General features: G+C 48.5%; 1 long non-coding RNA gene across 6 annotated transcripts in view; it reads left to right on the top strand.

Moving 5' to 3' along the window:
* Nucleotides 1–16,300, top strand: part of LOC123613271 (uncharacterized) — a 278,819-nt gene that overhangs the window by 98,899 nt on the left and 163,620 nt on the right. The window contains exon 1 of one of the 6 annotated variants that reach the window (XR_006720629.2): nucleotides 10,073–10,248. The exons of 4 other annotated variants lie outside the window; for them this stretch is intronic. This is a non-coding gene — a long non-coding RNA (uncharacterized LOC123613271). Of the gene's footprint in view, nucleotides 1–10,072; nucleotides 10,249–10,462; nucleotides 10,860–16,300 lie in introns of those variants that run through there. One more of the 6 variants, XR_006720631.2, reaches the window with a different exon arrangement.

Raw genomic sequence — 16,300 nt, forward strand, 5'->3', positions numbered from 1 at the left:
GACAGGTCACATGGCAGTGGTGGTATCTTGGGAACAGTGTTGTGGCCATTGACCAAACTGCTCCCACACCTTTTCCCTGTGCAGTCACTGTTCAGCTACAGATGCCACCTGCTTTCCTGGGTTTGGATGCCCCCTTTCTAGGGTAGGTGGTTTGAGGTGGGAAAGCAAGGAAGAACTTGGCTATTCTTTAAGAGTTGGTGGCTGAGTGGTTTTTGGAGGCTCCCTGGGGAAATAGGAAAAGCAGGAGAGAGGACGGGGATGAGGCCCATTGGAAACAGTGTAAAGTCTCCCGGGGTTTTGTTCTTGGTGCTCCTGGATTCTCTGTGCTTCCAGCAGTGGCTGGGAAGGGAGAGGCAGTCGCTACTCCTTCTGTCTAGACTGCTCTCAGACCTGCCTCACCCTCATGGTCACCACTGTTCCCACGGAAGGAAGAAGAGCTTCAGGCCCCACCATAGCCTTGGCCCTCTGTCCACCCAGACTCATTTTCAGCTGAGGATCCTCTTGGGAATGGAAGCAGCTGCCCGCAAGAATGGACAGGGAGCAGGGACTGAGGACATTGTCATTTTGCTGCCCTTCAAAGCAGATCTCAAGTACCTACCCCAGCTCACTTGCTGCTAAGTCCCATGTGGCCTGTGCTCCCTGGATCAGCTGCTGCAGGTGGCCGTCTGTAGCCCCGCTGCACACGTGTGCTGGGGGATGTTGTGCTTGTGGCCTCATGGCCCACCCTGGGGGTCAGACTCACCCCTGCTCTTCAGGAGTTTGCTGCTCACTGGGGAGATGGCACACATACCTGAACCCTCTTCTGAGATGGAGTGGGCTGGGACCTGCAAGATGGCTCCAGCCTGCTGTGAACACTTCCTTTACAGATGGGCACCTGCAGCACAGAGGACAGGTGGAGAGTCGCAGGCCACATAGCTCCTGACTCCCAGGTGGAAGCCCCAGGTTGCATGATATGTGGGTGTGGCTGACCAGAGGCCAGAGAGGAGGCCAGGGTCACCTCCAGGTCAGACCAGCCCTGGTCTTGTAGGTAGTGACCTTGTTTGCAGGTGAGTCACAGTAGAGACCTGCCTCTTTCCCCCAACTCTGCTCGAATTGAAGTTGGGGAGGATTAATCAGGGTGTTGAGTTGTGTCATTATCCTGCCTCTGCCTGGGGCGGGAATGGTGACTGGCTCTCAGCACCATGAAGCTCAGAGGTTTTCCTTAGCAACACGTTTGTTCAACTGGTAGACCTTCTCAGAGGGAGGAAACCATGGTCTGACTCCATTTGATAGGTAAACTGAGGCACTAGGCACTTGAATGACTTGTAGAATTACTGTGTCAAGATGGCAAGAGCAACACCTACTCACTGGGTATGACTGTGTGCCGGACACCGTGCTAGACACGGGGGCTCCGGGGCTTGACAGCCTTGTCTGTTACCCCAGGCTAGTTGCCTCCTGCCAGCAGCGTTTTCCCAGGGTAAAGCCTCGCACTGGGCCAGCCCATCCTTTTGACAGGCCACAGGGTAGGGCTCAGGGAGCTGGCCCCCAAGGTAATGAGGACAGGGGAGAGTGGTTGGCACATCCTATGTCAATGTTCAAGGTGTCAACTTATCCAAATCAGATTTGGTTTTATCTTGAGGAAATTTCAAAATTGAGTGAGATTTCAAAATATTTACTTGACAGATGTTTCAAAATTAGAAGACCCAAAACCCTATATTGTCCTGGCCTGTGCTAGGGCGGAACACTGCTTGGCCCCTGCCCCCTGCCCCCTCCCCAACCTCTTGCTACAGCAATGTGGGGTTGGGCTCCAGGGAGGAAATCTTGCCTTGGGAAGGGATCACTGGCTGAGGAGAAGAGCGTGTCGTGAGAAAGAGCCCAGGGCATATCGGTGCAGTGTCCTTGGCTGGTGGCAGGGACATTGGCCTTGGAGCCAGCCAAGCCTTGGACAGCAGTTTGCACTTGGCCGACTGCTCTTGGAGAAGTCCCTTTTCCCCACACACCTCAGTCTCTGAGCAGCAGTGGTGATGGTGGCTTATGCCAGGAGGTCTGCACGGGTCTGTCTCAGGTTGAATGTCCTCCCACAGCACTATGTGCGTTGTCACGTTCCAGTTGATTAAGCCATTACTCTTCCTAGATTGCACCTGGCTAAACTGGAACCGCCCCGACTTGCCTGGCAAGCCTGCCTGCCTTGTCCACTCCAGCACACCGTGCCCTCCCTTCCCTAGGATTCCTGCTGACCAGTCACTGGGGATATACCCTACCTTGTGCTGCAGTCTCTGTGTGTTTCCCCATCTAGACGGGAAGCTCACTAGGAATGGACCCCAACTATTTACTTTCTCATATCTTTCCCATACCCTTAGCCATGGTTTGGGGCTATTTTTGGAGACCACAAACAAGACAAGTAACTCAGTGGAGTCATGGTAGCCTACAGAGTGACATATCCCATGGGTTATATATTTTCCTTGAGTTCTAGCAGCTTTCTTTGGGACCCAGCATTAAGGGAATTTCAGGGATCTTCATCATACTCTGGTGATTGTATGGTCTTTTCCAACCATGGATTATCTTGGGGTAGCTGTCCTCTATCCTGAGGTCCCCTGGGACTGGTGAGGGCAGGATTAGGGGTGGGGGCCAGCAGGGCCCACTGAGTGGTTTCCCTTTGTGCCCTTTGTTCCCCAGTCTTTCCCAGAGACAGGTTTGGGGTGGGTCTGAAAGGGGTGAGGACAGCTTAGCCAGCGCTATGGTGTCAGCCTGCTGGCTGGTCCGTGTGTGCACAGATTACAGAGATGTGGCCCTTTTCTTCCTGGGCTGGAAATGGGCCCCAGACAGCTGCAACTGGCCTCTTCTGTTGGAAGAGCAGGAGGAAGCCTTTGCCTCAGATACTGTGAAGTCTGCAGGTTTCACTCAATTGGGATTTGTCATCTGGCAAACAGTCAAGTATCTGCCATACCCGTCCATGTCAGCTGCAGCCTCCTTGGCCCATCCGCATGATGAAGTATCCAGTCAAGTTTTGGCAATTCCGAAGGTGTGGCAATCTTGGTTCTTGCAAGGGGCCAGTGGGGAGCATTGCGACAGAGGCCCTTGTGCCGGGCCTGCAGGATGCCCCAGGAGGGAGGTGGAGGGCAGCCTTGACAGTTGACATCTGTGTCAACAGCACCCAGTGACACACCGGGGGAGGACGAGCCTGCGCTTGGCAGGCCAACAATGGGCTGATTGATGAAATGAACTTTCCCCTCAAAGGCCCCACTACTGCCAGGGGTGCCCGGGCTGACGGTGGTCTGCCTGCTTCCCCCTGGGGGTTCCCTTGGCACATTCAGAGCACAGGGGTGGCTATTGGTCCCTGATGGGGTCACAACTTGTCTATGAGCCTCTGGGAGCCTGTTGCGGGGTGAGGGGCAGGCTGTCGGCTCCTTGGCGTGCAGGAACAGAGGTCTGGCGGCCTGGAGGTGATGGATGCTGTACGGATGGGAGTGGCTGGGCTCTGGGTGTGTGACATACCCACGGTGCCTCCCACCTGGTGTGAGGAAGGAGGAGCTTCATGAGTGGCTGGGGAGCTATGTTTGTCCTCTCGCAAGATGCGGCTCACTTAGTGGGGTTACAAGTGCTCCCCTGAGACCTTAGCCACACTGCACTTCTGAGCTCAGTTCAGCGTTGAGGATGAAAATCTTAGCCCTTCTACTACTTCTTTCCCCATTTCCTTCTCCCTCTCTTCCTCTCTTCCTCCCTCTCTTCCTCCCTCTCTCCCTTCCTCTCTCACACAGGCTGCCTTGCCTGCTGAGACTGCATGACTCACGTCAGCTGGGGCTCAGACGGCCCAAGGCCACCATGCTGGGAGGCTCTGTCTACAAATGGGGACACTGAGGCTTAGCTCACCTCAGGCAGTGGGACCTCCTAGGTGACTTTGCCAACTGGGACTAGCCCACCTACTTTGTGTGTGTGTGTGTGTGTGTGTGTGTGTGTGTGTGTGTGTGTGTGTGTGTGCTGTATCCTCGGATGAAATGAGCCCAAACAGACTTAAGTTACTCGACAGGCCGCTGCCCATCTCAGGTACTCAGTGTTACATGGTCTCAGTGAGGGCAGTAGTGCCAGTTCAGTGTGCCTCTCAGGACTGTGATATGCTCCCAGACAGCAAAGGGAGATAGGGCCCTTTCAGAGCAGAGCAGGAGAATAGAAGGATCTATCAAACCCCAAGGTGGCCCATTTCGCTTTCTATTTGACACATTTCAAGGCTCCTTCAATGGTAACTTGTAATAGATGTTCTCAGGACAAAGACCAAAATCCCTATCGGAGTCCAGCCTCCACTCATCTTGGTTCTTTAACATTATACTCTGCCCCTGCCCCTTGTTTCCTGCCTCTTTCCACATTGTCTAACATGCAGAGACCTTGTAGTGGCATGAAGCGTGGAGCCCACTGGCCTTTTTGCTGGGAATGCCTTTCCTCTCACATCCCCTCTCTCTTGCCCTGTCCACCTAGTTTACTCCTGTCAGTCCTTCAGTTCTCTGGGCATTTGCCTTTGTAGATATTTTCCATCTTGGGGTTGTTTTTTTTTTTTTTTTTTTTTTTTGGTGAACTATTGCCATAATCGCTTTAAGGATTCTATTATCTGAAGTGTTTGTCAATCTATTTCAGTTGTCTGGTTCATGGTGTCTTATTTCCTTATGTGCCTGAATATTTTTGACTATGTGCTGATCATTAACTTTGAAAAAACATTTTAGGGACATTTCTTTCAGAGAAGATTTTCATTTGCCTTTGCTAGGCTTTGGAGGTACTACCAGCTAGTTCAAATTTGAGATCCCTTGAACTCTCAGGTTATTTGAAACATGAGCTGCAGACCTACAAAAGGACTAGTTTATTTCTGGTTCAACGTCTGAGAGTGAAGCTCTTTAGAGGCTTAGCTCACTGTATGTGGGGAGTTAAATACCCTATTGTGGATGGGAGCTAGGCTTTGGCTTTTGTCCCTCTCATCCTAGGAGGTCATAACAGCTGTACTTCAACTCTGCGTCTGTTTCTTTTAGATCAGAAAATGACCTCAGGGCAAAAATAGTTTTGAATGCCCGTCCTGACTTTCTCTGTCCTTGCCTTCTTGTAGATTTTCTCCTGATAGTTTTTCACTATCTTGTTAGCTTTTGATTCTTTAGAAGAGTAAAAAATATTTTATTCAGGGTTTTAATTTTGTTTCATTACTTTTTAAATGAGTTATAATTGACACATAGCATTATATTAGTTTTAGGTGCACAACATAAGATTTCATGTTTGTCAGTATTGTGAGATGATAACCCTAATAAGTCTGGTTAATATCCATAACCATACATAGTTACAAAACTTGTTTTTCTTGTGATGAGAACTTTTAAGATCTACTCCCTTAGGGACTTTCGAATATGCAACATGGTATTTTTAACCATAGTCACCACACTGTATGTTACATCCCCATGACTTATCATTCAGGGGTTTTAAGGTGTCCTCTGTGAGAAGTCAGTTCAAATTAAGTAGCTCCACTTATGAGAATAGAAGTCCCTTGGCATAGTTGTAATTTCCCCAATGCAGCCTCCTCTGACTTTGAGCATGGGTCTGGTTCCCCATTATATCCTTCACTGGTACAGAGAGCCTCTCACCTTCCTAGTTCACACAGTGGCTGCGCTCACTGTGTGGTTGTCTGACTAGCACCTCTCTTCACCTCCGACTGTTAATTCATTCAGGCAGGAGCAGACCCCGTGCTGTTTTGGTCACCACTGTATTTCCACTACCTAGAGCCGTGCCTGGTATGTAGCATGTACTTAAGGGCTATTTATGATTATAATGACCTCCCCTTTCTTCACTTGGTCACTCAAGTTTGTTTTTGTGCAACTTTTTGCCATTTCTTTGAATATGCAACTCAGTTAGCTCCTACCTTATAGTTTGGATCTCTCAAAGACCAGGTTGACCCTTAACATGTATGTGATGATTAAGAATCACTGTGCTGTATACCAGAAACTAATGCAGCATTGTAAATCAACTATACTTCAATAAAAAATAAATTGAAACTCCAAAAAAAAAGAGCTTTAAATTCAGAGAGTCCTGGATTTTGTCCTTGTTCATTCCTAGTTGTATGGTCTTACATGAGTCATTTAACTTCTCTGAGCTTGGATTTCTTCATTTGTAAATTGAAAATACTACTTGTGTCTGTTTGTTGGGTTGCCTAGATGATTACATGAAATAATACTTAGCAGGATGGTTGACGGTGGTGGGGGAAGTGGGTCTGCACTAGGCATCCGTTCCAACCTCCTTCTCGTGTATCTTCTTCTATGCACATGTTAAGGCACAGACTATACTTCTCAGATTCCCTCACAGCTAAAGTCTGGATGTAAGCAATTGCACCTGTACAAGATTTGGAAGGCAGAAAAGAAGTGGAGGTTACCTTCCTGCTGCCTTGGCAACAAGCCTGGTAGCAGCAAGCATGGCCATGATATTGTTGACTTTTCCAGGTCAGAGTTCCAGTGTCTGGTCGCCAGTTTTTTGCATGTTAAGAGGCAGATGTGGCAGTGACAGCACTGTCGTATCCCCGGATTGCCAATATGGAAGTGTGTTCCTGAAATCCATAGTTCCCCATGGCAGCTTCTTGATACCCTACCATGTCAATTATAAGTGAGGCTCTGGGTGTAATCAATCCTGAGACATAATTCCATTTCACATATGGACCTGTGAAATCCAATAAACAGGTTTCCTAGAGGCTCCCAAAACACAGTGGTGGAACAGGCATAGGTAAGAGTTACAGAAATTTCTGTTCAAGGGGAAGGGTATAGCTCAGTGGTAGAGTGCACGTCTAGCATGCATGAGGCCCTGGGTTCAATCCCCAGTACCTCCATTAAAAGTAAATAAATAAACTAATTATCCTCCCAAACCCCCCTAAAACAAACAAGCAAAAAAGAGAAATTTCTCTTCAGAAAGGGAGAAAATGGGAAGAAAGAAAAAGTCACTGGTCCCAAGCAATTTTGAAATCCATCTGGGCAAACTCCATTTGGTTTCAAGGCCTCATCTATGATTCTTGGCTCTACCATCTGGGCTCAAGGCTTCACCCTCTGAGTCATCTTTCCTTTTTCATGAAAGGTAGCATGTGTTTGCATCTGAGGAGTTTCATCAGCCTGTTTATCGTGTGGAGAGTTTTGGAGTTCACACAGCATTCTTTCATTTTGTCCCCTTTCTCTCCCCTTCAGTACAAACTGGCAGTGTTTCTGCTAGTATAACATTCTCAAGAACTCTGTAGGTCTCCTCCTCCACAGGTCTTTGCCAAACAGTCTCATCTCTATTTTGGCTTCTGCTGAGATGGCTGAGGGGATCTGTGAGTCATTTACTTAATCTTTTCAAAGAGTCTTTTGTGTGACTAAAAACTCTGACCTTTTGATCTTTCTGAGGTACTAGGAAAAGATTGTCCAGCCACACCCACAGGACTTGCTGTAGAACATGCTTTCTGGACAGTGACTCTCTTAATTTCAGTGTCTTGCAGTCTAGATAGGCTGCGAATTTCCCAAATCAAGTCCTGGTTACTTCTTGTTTACCAGTTCTTCCTTCAGTTTATCACCTTCCTGTTGCATTTCACCGCAAGCAGCAAGAACAAACCTGGCCACACCTTTGACAGTTTTCTTGGACTTCTCCTCAGCTAAATATCCAAGTTTACCACTCGCAAGTTCTGCTTTCCACGTAACTGCAGGGCACAATTCCACTAGGTTTCCTGCCACTCTATAACAAGGATCCTCTTTCTTCCAGTTTCCACTAACATTTACTCATTTCCTTCTGAGCCCTCACTGGCAACACCTTTAACATCCATCTTTCTACTCACAGTCTGTTCACAACAATCTAAGTATTCTCTAAGGTGATTGAGGTTTTCCCTACCATGTTCCTCACCCCTTCTGAGTCCTTACTAGTAGAGCTATTAACATATTTATTTCTACTAATAGCCTGTTCATGGCCAGCTAGGCTTTCTATCATGCTCCTGAAAATTCATCCAGTCTCTGCAGCTGCCCAATTCCAAAGTGACTTCCACTCTCTTAGGTGTTTGTCAGAGACACCCTCTCCCCACTTCTGGTACCGCAGTATGTATCAGCTTCCCATGGCTGCTGTAACAAATTACCGTGATGCCAGTTTATTCACTTACAGTTCTGAAGGTCAGGAATCTGAAATGGATCCTGCTGGGCCAAAATCATGGTTGGTATCAGGGCTTCATTCTTTTCTGGAGGCTTGAGGGGAAAATCCATTTTCTTGCCTTTTCTGGCTTCCTCATTCCTTGGCTCATGGACTTGTCCATCTTCAAAGTCAAAAAGAACTGGTCATGTCTTTCTCCTACCCTGTCATTCTGATACTGACTCTTCTGCCTCTATCCACTGCATTTAAGGGCCCTTGTGATTACATGGGCCCATCCAGATAATCCAGGACAGTCTCCCTATCTTAAAGTCAACCGATTTCCAACTTAATTTCATCTATTACCTGAATTCCCCTTTGCCATGGAATGCAAAACATTCACAGGTTCCAGGGTTTGAGACATGAATATCCTTGGGAAGCCATCACTCTGCCAGCTACCCCTGCATTCAGATTGGTAGGCAGGCTCAGTGGGGTTGGGAATTCCCTCCTGGAGGCCCATCCACAGCTGATTTTTCTAGCCCTTTCAATGACTTTTTATCAACCAGCTTCCTATGAGTAAACTTCTTATCCTCTTAGGGCTTCTATTTAGGGTGACATTAGGGTGAGATTTAGGGTGACAGCTCAGTTGAGAAGTGGCAGTGGAGAGCAAAGAGGATGGTGACCCATCTCCCGACCCTGAGGGAGGCATGCTCTAGGGACTGGGCAGCTGCTACCCAAGAGGGCTTCAAGAAGGCAGCATGAGCAGTGACAGACTGCAGGAGTGACGGGACTTCATGGGAAGGATGAAGAGTATTAGACACCTACTGTCTGCTGGGCACTGTGCTGGGCTGTTTTTTCATAGCAGTTTTATTATTTAACTTCATCAGTGATGAAGGAAATGCTCTACTCTGTGCTTTCCAACATGAGATTACCTATTGAACATTTGAAAAGTGGCTAGTATGACTGAAGGAACAAACTGTTGCATTTTGTTTAATTTTGATTAATGCTCATTTAATTTTCAGTAGCTCCATGTGACTATCATATCAGATGACACATTCACAGATGTGAAGCTGTCTGAGTTCTTACTGTGGCAGTTAGGTCAGCAATGAGGGAGGGGTTTGGAGCTGGCAGTCCTGTCTCAGCGCACTGTCTGTGACTTGCCTTGCTGTGGCTGTCTCCCCCGACCCTCGCCCCAGCCTTGGACAATTCTGCTCCCTCTGCCGTCCTACCATTGGCTGGCACCACCCCTTTCAGCCTTTTCTGTGACTCCACAGCCACCCCCTTGAGTTGGGGCCTTCTTTCATCAATTTGTGATTTTATGGGAGCCAGTAAGAGACAGGGGTATGCCTGGGACAGCAGAACCCAGAGTCGCTCAGGCTGGTACCCTGTCGGACAGAGTGTCTGGACACTGGCACCTAAGATGCCATCACAGCACCATCACCCCACATGAGCTCGGCACAGTCCTGGAGCTTGCTTCCCCACGTGCTGCCACATGTCACTTTTCAGTTCACAGCCACTGGTGTTTGCCCTCTTGGGGTATCCTTTTCTGCTGTGCCCACATAATCACCTTTCTTGGCACAGGTAAGAGCAGGTGATGTCATAGGGGTGGGGGGTGGTTGTCAGGGCTGTGCAGTGGGGACTCGTGGATCTGGGGATGTCAGGGCCTCCTGTAGGCTGCTCCTCTCTGAGCACCCCCGCCTGTGGCCCCGTGGGTGGCTTGGCAGAGCTATAGAACCATGTGTGATGAGCACGGCCTGTGGTTGGTGAAGGTGGGATCCTGGCAGAGGCCGACCAAACGTTTGCCCAGGCAGAGATTTCAAGTGTATGGTTTAGGGGATGTGCCTGAACTAATCCTGTTATTAGATGGATTATCTCTTCAAACTGAGAACCAGCTTCTGTGGGTCCCCTGTGAAATGTTCAGTTGAGAGTCGGAGTGCCTGGCCCCACCCGGGGCGTGTGCCTGGTGTCGGTGAGCCTGCCGCCCGGGCGGAAGCCAGATGGTTTCTGCTTCTGGTTCATCCACTAGCGTATTCACTCGTGTATGCATCCATCAAACAGTCCCTGGGCACTAGCTAGGCACCAGGCCCAGAGCTGGATGCTGGAGACCCAGAGGGGAATTGAACCAGATGAGGCCTCACAGGGACAGAAACCAATGGAAGACTGCAAAATGGTACAACAGAGGTAGGTACAGAGAGCTGGGACGGTCAGGATGAAGGGATGAAATGAGGCTGGAGAGATGGTCAGGGACCAGCACACGTGGAGGGCTCTGGGATTGTTGGTAAGGAAGTCAGCCTTCACACCAGTGGGGTGGAGACTCCTGACAAGTCTTAAGAGAGGAGTGATGTGATCGGATGTGATAAAAGATGGACTGGAGGATACTGGCTAGGGCAGCGTGAGAACACTGAGGAGGCTGTTCATTTGTTCATACTCATTTTTTTTTACCTAGCAAATATTTGGGTTCCTGTTATCTACCTGGCCCTGTCCTAGGAGCTAGGGATGAATCACTGAACAAAACAGACAAAAATCTCTCTCTGCAAGGAGCTTACATTCTAGAAGAGAGAGAGAGGGAGGGAGCAGGAGAGGAGGAATAGAATACATGACAGCTAAAATAAATAAGTTAACAATGTAGCATGTTAGAAGGTAATAAATGCTACAGAAAAACAAAACAACCAGAGCAGGACTAGAGGTTTGGAAAATGCTGGGGGCTGAGTACCTCTCAGGGGACAGTAAGATTTGAGCAGAGACTTAAAGGAGATGGAGAAGTTATCCACCCAGATGGAGCAAATCCTAAGGTAAGAATGTCTGGGATGTGTTGGGGGAGCAGCTGGTGGCCAGTGTGTGTGAAGTGGACGGGTCACAGCAGAGAGGAGCCTCGGGACAGAGAGAAGGTGAGGGGTGCAGATCATGTGGAGTGGGGGTTTTACCCTCGTATCCTTTGACCCCTAAGGAGTTCATGGGGTCTCTGAGCTTGAATGGGGAAAAAAATGACACCTTCATTTTTCTTAACTTTGAAGTGAAATTTAGCATACCTTTCGATTATGATTGTTGGCAAAAAAAAAACAAAAAACCAAACCCACTTGTGACTTTATCAACAATGCAAATTATAGGTATTTTTATTCTACATTAAAACTTCCAGATATCTTGAAGTATTTCTTCTCGCCACTAGTTCAAATTGACAGTAGCTGCAAAGCCTATGATTTAATGCACACGTACCATGATTCCACAGATTTTAAACACTAACAATTTCAGTGGAATTGTTTTCATTTGTAATGGTATATAATTTTTATGCATGTAAAACCTTTCCCAAAGATGGAATCCTCTGGTGTCACCAACCTACAGAGAGTCATGGCACAGAGCTGGCAAAGAAACTCTGGTGTAGAGTCTGAGCCCACCTTAATGAGAAGCGGGTGCAGGCTGCTGAGCACAGAATCATTGTTTTAAAATGTAAAGTGAGATTCGGGCTGCTCTTTTGTTCCAAGCCTGGTGGGATAAGGATGGGGTGGAGGTGGTTACAGGGATCAAGGTCGGGAGATGGTGAAGACTCAGACCAAACTGGAGGCAGTGGATGTCATGAGAGGAGGGGAACCTGGATGCATTTTGAAGGGAGGGCCAAGAGGAATTGCTACTGGGTTGGACGTGGGAGTGAGAGAGGCGTCAAGGATGGCCAGCTGCAGTGGTCGAGCTGCTAAGAAGGTTTCAGAGGAGGTGACATGTAAGCTGGTCTTAGAAGTTGGTGTTGGCTGTGTGGTGAGTCCTGCAGGGACTGTGTGTCATCTTCCCACCCTGGTAGCCTTGGCAGCTTGCCTAGGACCTGTCGTGGGTCCTCATTGATGTATCAGTCCAAAGGTGGGGTGCACAGGGAGGGAAGATCCATGGGGGTTCTCCGGCTGCTGGCAGGGATTTTAAGAGGGCTTTGCCATGATGGCGGTCCTGCCATCCCCACGAGGACAGTGGGCAGAAGGCATCTGGTTATATCTAAAGTGCCAGGCTGGAGAGGCATTAGTAGCCAATGCTGGGGAGGGAAGGAAGCTCGCTCTAGCTCCCTCAGTTCTCTGTTTAGCTGGGGTGACTGATGGATGGCCGCGGATTTAATAACTCGGTAAACCAGGACTCCTCCATGCAGGATGAATTTGGTTGAGATGTAAATATTTTATATCAGAGTATTAACTGCTTATTAAAAGTGTATTGAGATTTATATGTTATGTGGATATAATTATAGACATCACAGAGAGGTCATTTGCTTACTGGAAACATCTCTAACAGAGCTGTTAATCCGGAAATGGGTGTCCTGCCGTCAGCTGGCCTTTAGGTAGAGCGTTTTACTTGTCTTATTAAGCAGAAATTAAACACAGGTATAAGTGCTGCTGCACACGCCACTCCATTTTCTGGACCCCCCACGTGCAGGTCACGTGGAGTGGCCAAGCCCTGCTCTGAGATAAAAGAGGGCGTTCTGTCCTCTTGGCCTGTGGTGACGACGGGCGAGGGGTGCTCAGGGGAGAGCTGGGGCTGCCTCTCCCTTTCACCCACGTCCAGAGCCTGACTGCCCAGGCCTGGGGGAGGACGGGACAGACACACCTTGTGCTCACGGCTGGCACGTGCTTGCTATGTTGACCCCTTCTTCCTGTGGCTTGGAGAAAGGGGTACCACAATCTCTGGGGACAGATTGGAGCCTAATGCAGGTAAATGACTGATTATAGTTTCTTTTTTTTTTTTAAGCTGAACATCTAGAACTTGCTCTGTATGAAAAATGTGACCAGTGTACTAGATGGGGCAGGCGAACATGGGAAAATAAGTATTTCTTGAATGACCAAAGGGTGTTGAGTTTAGGGGGCAGCTTGGAGTCTGTTCATCCACCCGTCCGTCTGTCCATCCATTCATCCTTCAGTGTGATGAGTGCCAGGCACTGAGGATACAGCAGTGAGAGAAATAGAAGCTCCTGTCTGCATGGAGCTTGTTTTCCACTGGGAAAGTCAGATATCGGACAGATAAACATACGATGTGTCCAGATATCAGGCTGCACACAGGAGTAGTTTTATTAACCAAATTTAAGTGATTGCTGTAACCTTTTTTTGTGGTTTGTTTTAATTTTTATTTTTTAAATGGATTACCTGTAGGTGCACATCTCAGTACGTCCCTCAGTCATATCTTGGTTTCTGGGACATGGGCGGCTCCTGGCTCTCTGGATTTCTCATGGCTTCCTTTTCCTCTATTTTATGGAAGTCTTTCTGTTGCATTTTCTTGTGTCCCATATTTCCTGATTCCGAAGGCAAGAGTGTATGAGAGAAACTTGCACGGTAACTGCAGGCTGTGGTCACGCCTGTTCCGGGCTTCGCTCTGGGGACGCCCTCTGAGGGTGGTGCGCGCTGTCTGCCCTGCGCTAAGTGGCTCCAGGGCTCTACTTTTTGAGTCTTGGGGTCTTACTTTTTTGTAGTCCCCTCCCTCCTCCCTGCTGGCAGGCTGCTCCTCCTAGCTGTGCTCCATCTTTCTCTCTTGACGTCCAGAAGCTTCTGGCATGCACACAGAAACAATAAAAAATTGGCTCCTGTCTTCAAAGAGGTGGCTAGTTAGCAAATGGATAAGCCTCTTCATCATTTTCCCCTTGAGATTCCAAGGGTGATTTTTTTTGTGAGCAAAGTCTTCGGCTGTGAAGAGAGGCACATTCATGGGCAGAGTCGGGGGGCGCCTCCTGGCCAGGGCAGCTGTGAAATGAGCACATATTCTGAAAGAGAGCTGAGGGAACAAGAGGTTCAGTGGGAGCAGAGGGTCTGCACAGAGCCTTCTGGGGCATCACCTGCCTCAGGTGGTTCTACGTCCCAGCCCTGGAGAAGGGGCCCGTTTCTGCAGTGGTGGGGCCCTGAGTGAGTGGTCCTCCCAACTGGGGTCTCGTTTTCCCCACACACCTAAACCTGCACTGTCCAGAGCAATGGCCACTGGCCATGTGGGGCTTCAGAACATTTCACATGGGACATGAGGAGCTGAGTTTTCAATATTTAAACATCTTAATTAATTTAAATTTAAAATCAAGTACAGCCTGCCAGAAGGGAGGAGAGAAAAAAGTATAAAAAACTGACCCAAAGACTCAAAGTTATTAGAAAACTCTTAAGTATGTTTGGAATAACTTGGGCATGCGAATTTACTTTTATAACTGTGAATTTTATGAGGCCTAAATACTGATTTAAGTATTTCTGAGGAAAATCTAGCATCTGAATTGACACCTGCTGTAAGCTTAAAATACACACCGGAGTTCAAAGACATAGAAGGAAAAAATGTAAAATATCCCATTAATAATTTTTTATATTTATTACATATTGAAATGATAATATCTGGGGTACATTGGGTTAAAGAAAATATATTATTAAAATTAACTTCACCTGCTTCTGTTTACTTTGGAAGTGGCTTCTAGAAACTAAAAGTTGTATTTGTGAGTGGCGTTAGATTTCTGTGGGACAGCACTGATCTAGGTCCTTCTCTGCCCTTGTTTAGGTCTGAGGCTGTTACATCACTTGATGGGGTTCAGACTACCATTTATTGAACACTTACCTGTGCCAGACTCTGTGCTAAGAACTTTACATGTTTTTTCAGTCTTCCCAAGAGTCCTATTAGGTAGATACCACGATCCCCATGTAAAATATAAGGACACTGAATCTCAGAGTGGTGAGGTAACTTGCTTAAGGTCACACAGCTAGTCTGGAGCAGAGCTGGGACCCTAGAATTGGGCAGGCATGGTTAAAGGCCCCCTCATGACTGCTTGACCACACTGCCCCACTCCAACCCCAGGAGTTCAGTGTCCTTGGGGCCGTATCCCAGAGCAGGTCCAGCAAGTGACCCCACAGATTACAAGGATCCATGGGGGGGTCGTGCCCTTGAGGGACTCTCACTGGAGAGGAGGTGAGCCCAGGGTGTATCTGGGGAGCACCAGCACCCAGCTTTGAGGGGTGAGAGGGATCTCAGGGCCCAGTCTGCAATTCTAGCAACTTCACTGCAGCCCACCACATCCCAGCTACAGTCTTGTTCCATTTCATGGCATAGTGTTTCACCAGTGTCATGAGCTGGCAGGGCCAACAGGATTGTCATGTCCATTCTTCAGGTGAGCAAACTGAGCCTCATGTGGGTGAGGTGATGTCACCGAGATCGCCCTCAGAGCTGGGCCTGGAACCTAGTGTTCTGCCTCCAAATGTAGTGTTGTTTTTCCACTAGGAAAGCGGATGAAACAGGGCTGCTCAGGATGGGAAAGGACGCAGGGGTGAGTCGGCCACCTGCAGACCCATGTTTGGCTTTCACTGTGTAATCCCTGAGGCTGGAGACCTCTTTCCTGGAGGCCCCTGATTTTCTCTGGATGCCTGAGAACAGATGGCCACAGGTAGGACTTGGTGCGAGAAAGCAGGTCCTGGGCTTGCCTGGATCTTGTTTCTAGGCTCACGTAGCTTTTGGAACCCTGGGCTGTGTCCCGACACTCCTGTTTACTCCCTGTGTGATCTGGGGCACCTGCTTCACCCCTCTGAACTTCGGCTTCCTCACGTGTAAAATGGGGCTTTGCCTTGCAGGGGGAGAATTAGCACCCGGCAAGTGAAACGCCGGCACCTGGTGGTACAGTAAACACTGGGGCTCAGTTACACGAAGCCTTCGTTGTTTTTTGGGGCCCTCCTTGTCTCTCCATGGGAACCCGGAGGCCCAGGAAAAGAGCTGCATCCTGGAGGTCCTAAGCCTTGAAGGTAGGAAACAAGACCTCAGAATTCTCTCTGGCTACAAATTACATGCCAGGTCTAGGTGCTTTAGTTTTCTTACCATAAAATCCAGTAGCACTACCAATAAGTTAGGAAGGGGTTGGCAGCGCTGAAAAACTTAAAGGATTCAGAGATTGCTGATGATGGGAGGGAAGAGGACACTCCAAGGGAAAAATAGGTTTGGTGTTGCCTTCATGCAAAATCAGTTTCTCAAGGAGCTGGCTTGCTGTACCACTTAATTTTTTTGAAAGTATCAGTCAAGCAAGGGCCATAGGGAGATTGCTGCTGCTGCTTTTTATTTTCCTTTCCTACTCAAATTCCCTAAGGCAACCTAGTTTCCCAAAGAGATTACAAGTTCTGGGCTGTATAAACACTCCCTGCCGGGGAAGCATCTATGGAGATCTTCTTTACGGCAGCCAGCCTGCCTTCCAGGCAGAGAACCTGGCCAGCCCAGCCAGAGGAGGCCCCAGGACCAGTCCCTGAGACTCAGAGTGGCACAAGCCTGCCTC

Source organism: Camelus bactrianus, chromosome 3, assembly GCF_048773025.1.
Source record: "Camelus bactrianus isolate YW-2024 breed Bactrian camel chromosome 3, ASM4877302v1, whole genome shotgun sequence".
Taxonomy (NCBI): domain Eukaryota; kingdom Metazoa; phylum Chordata; class Mammalia; order Artiodactyla; family Camelidae; genus Camelus; species Camelus bactrianus.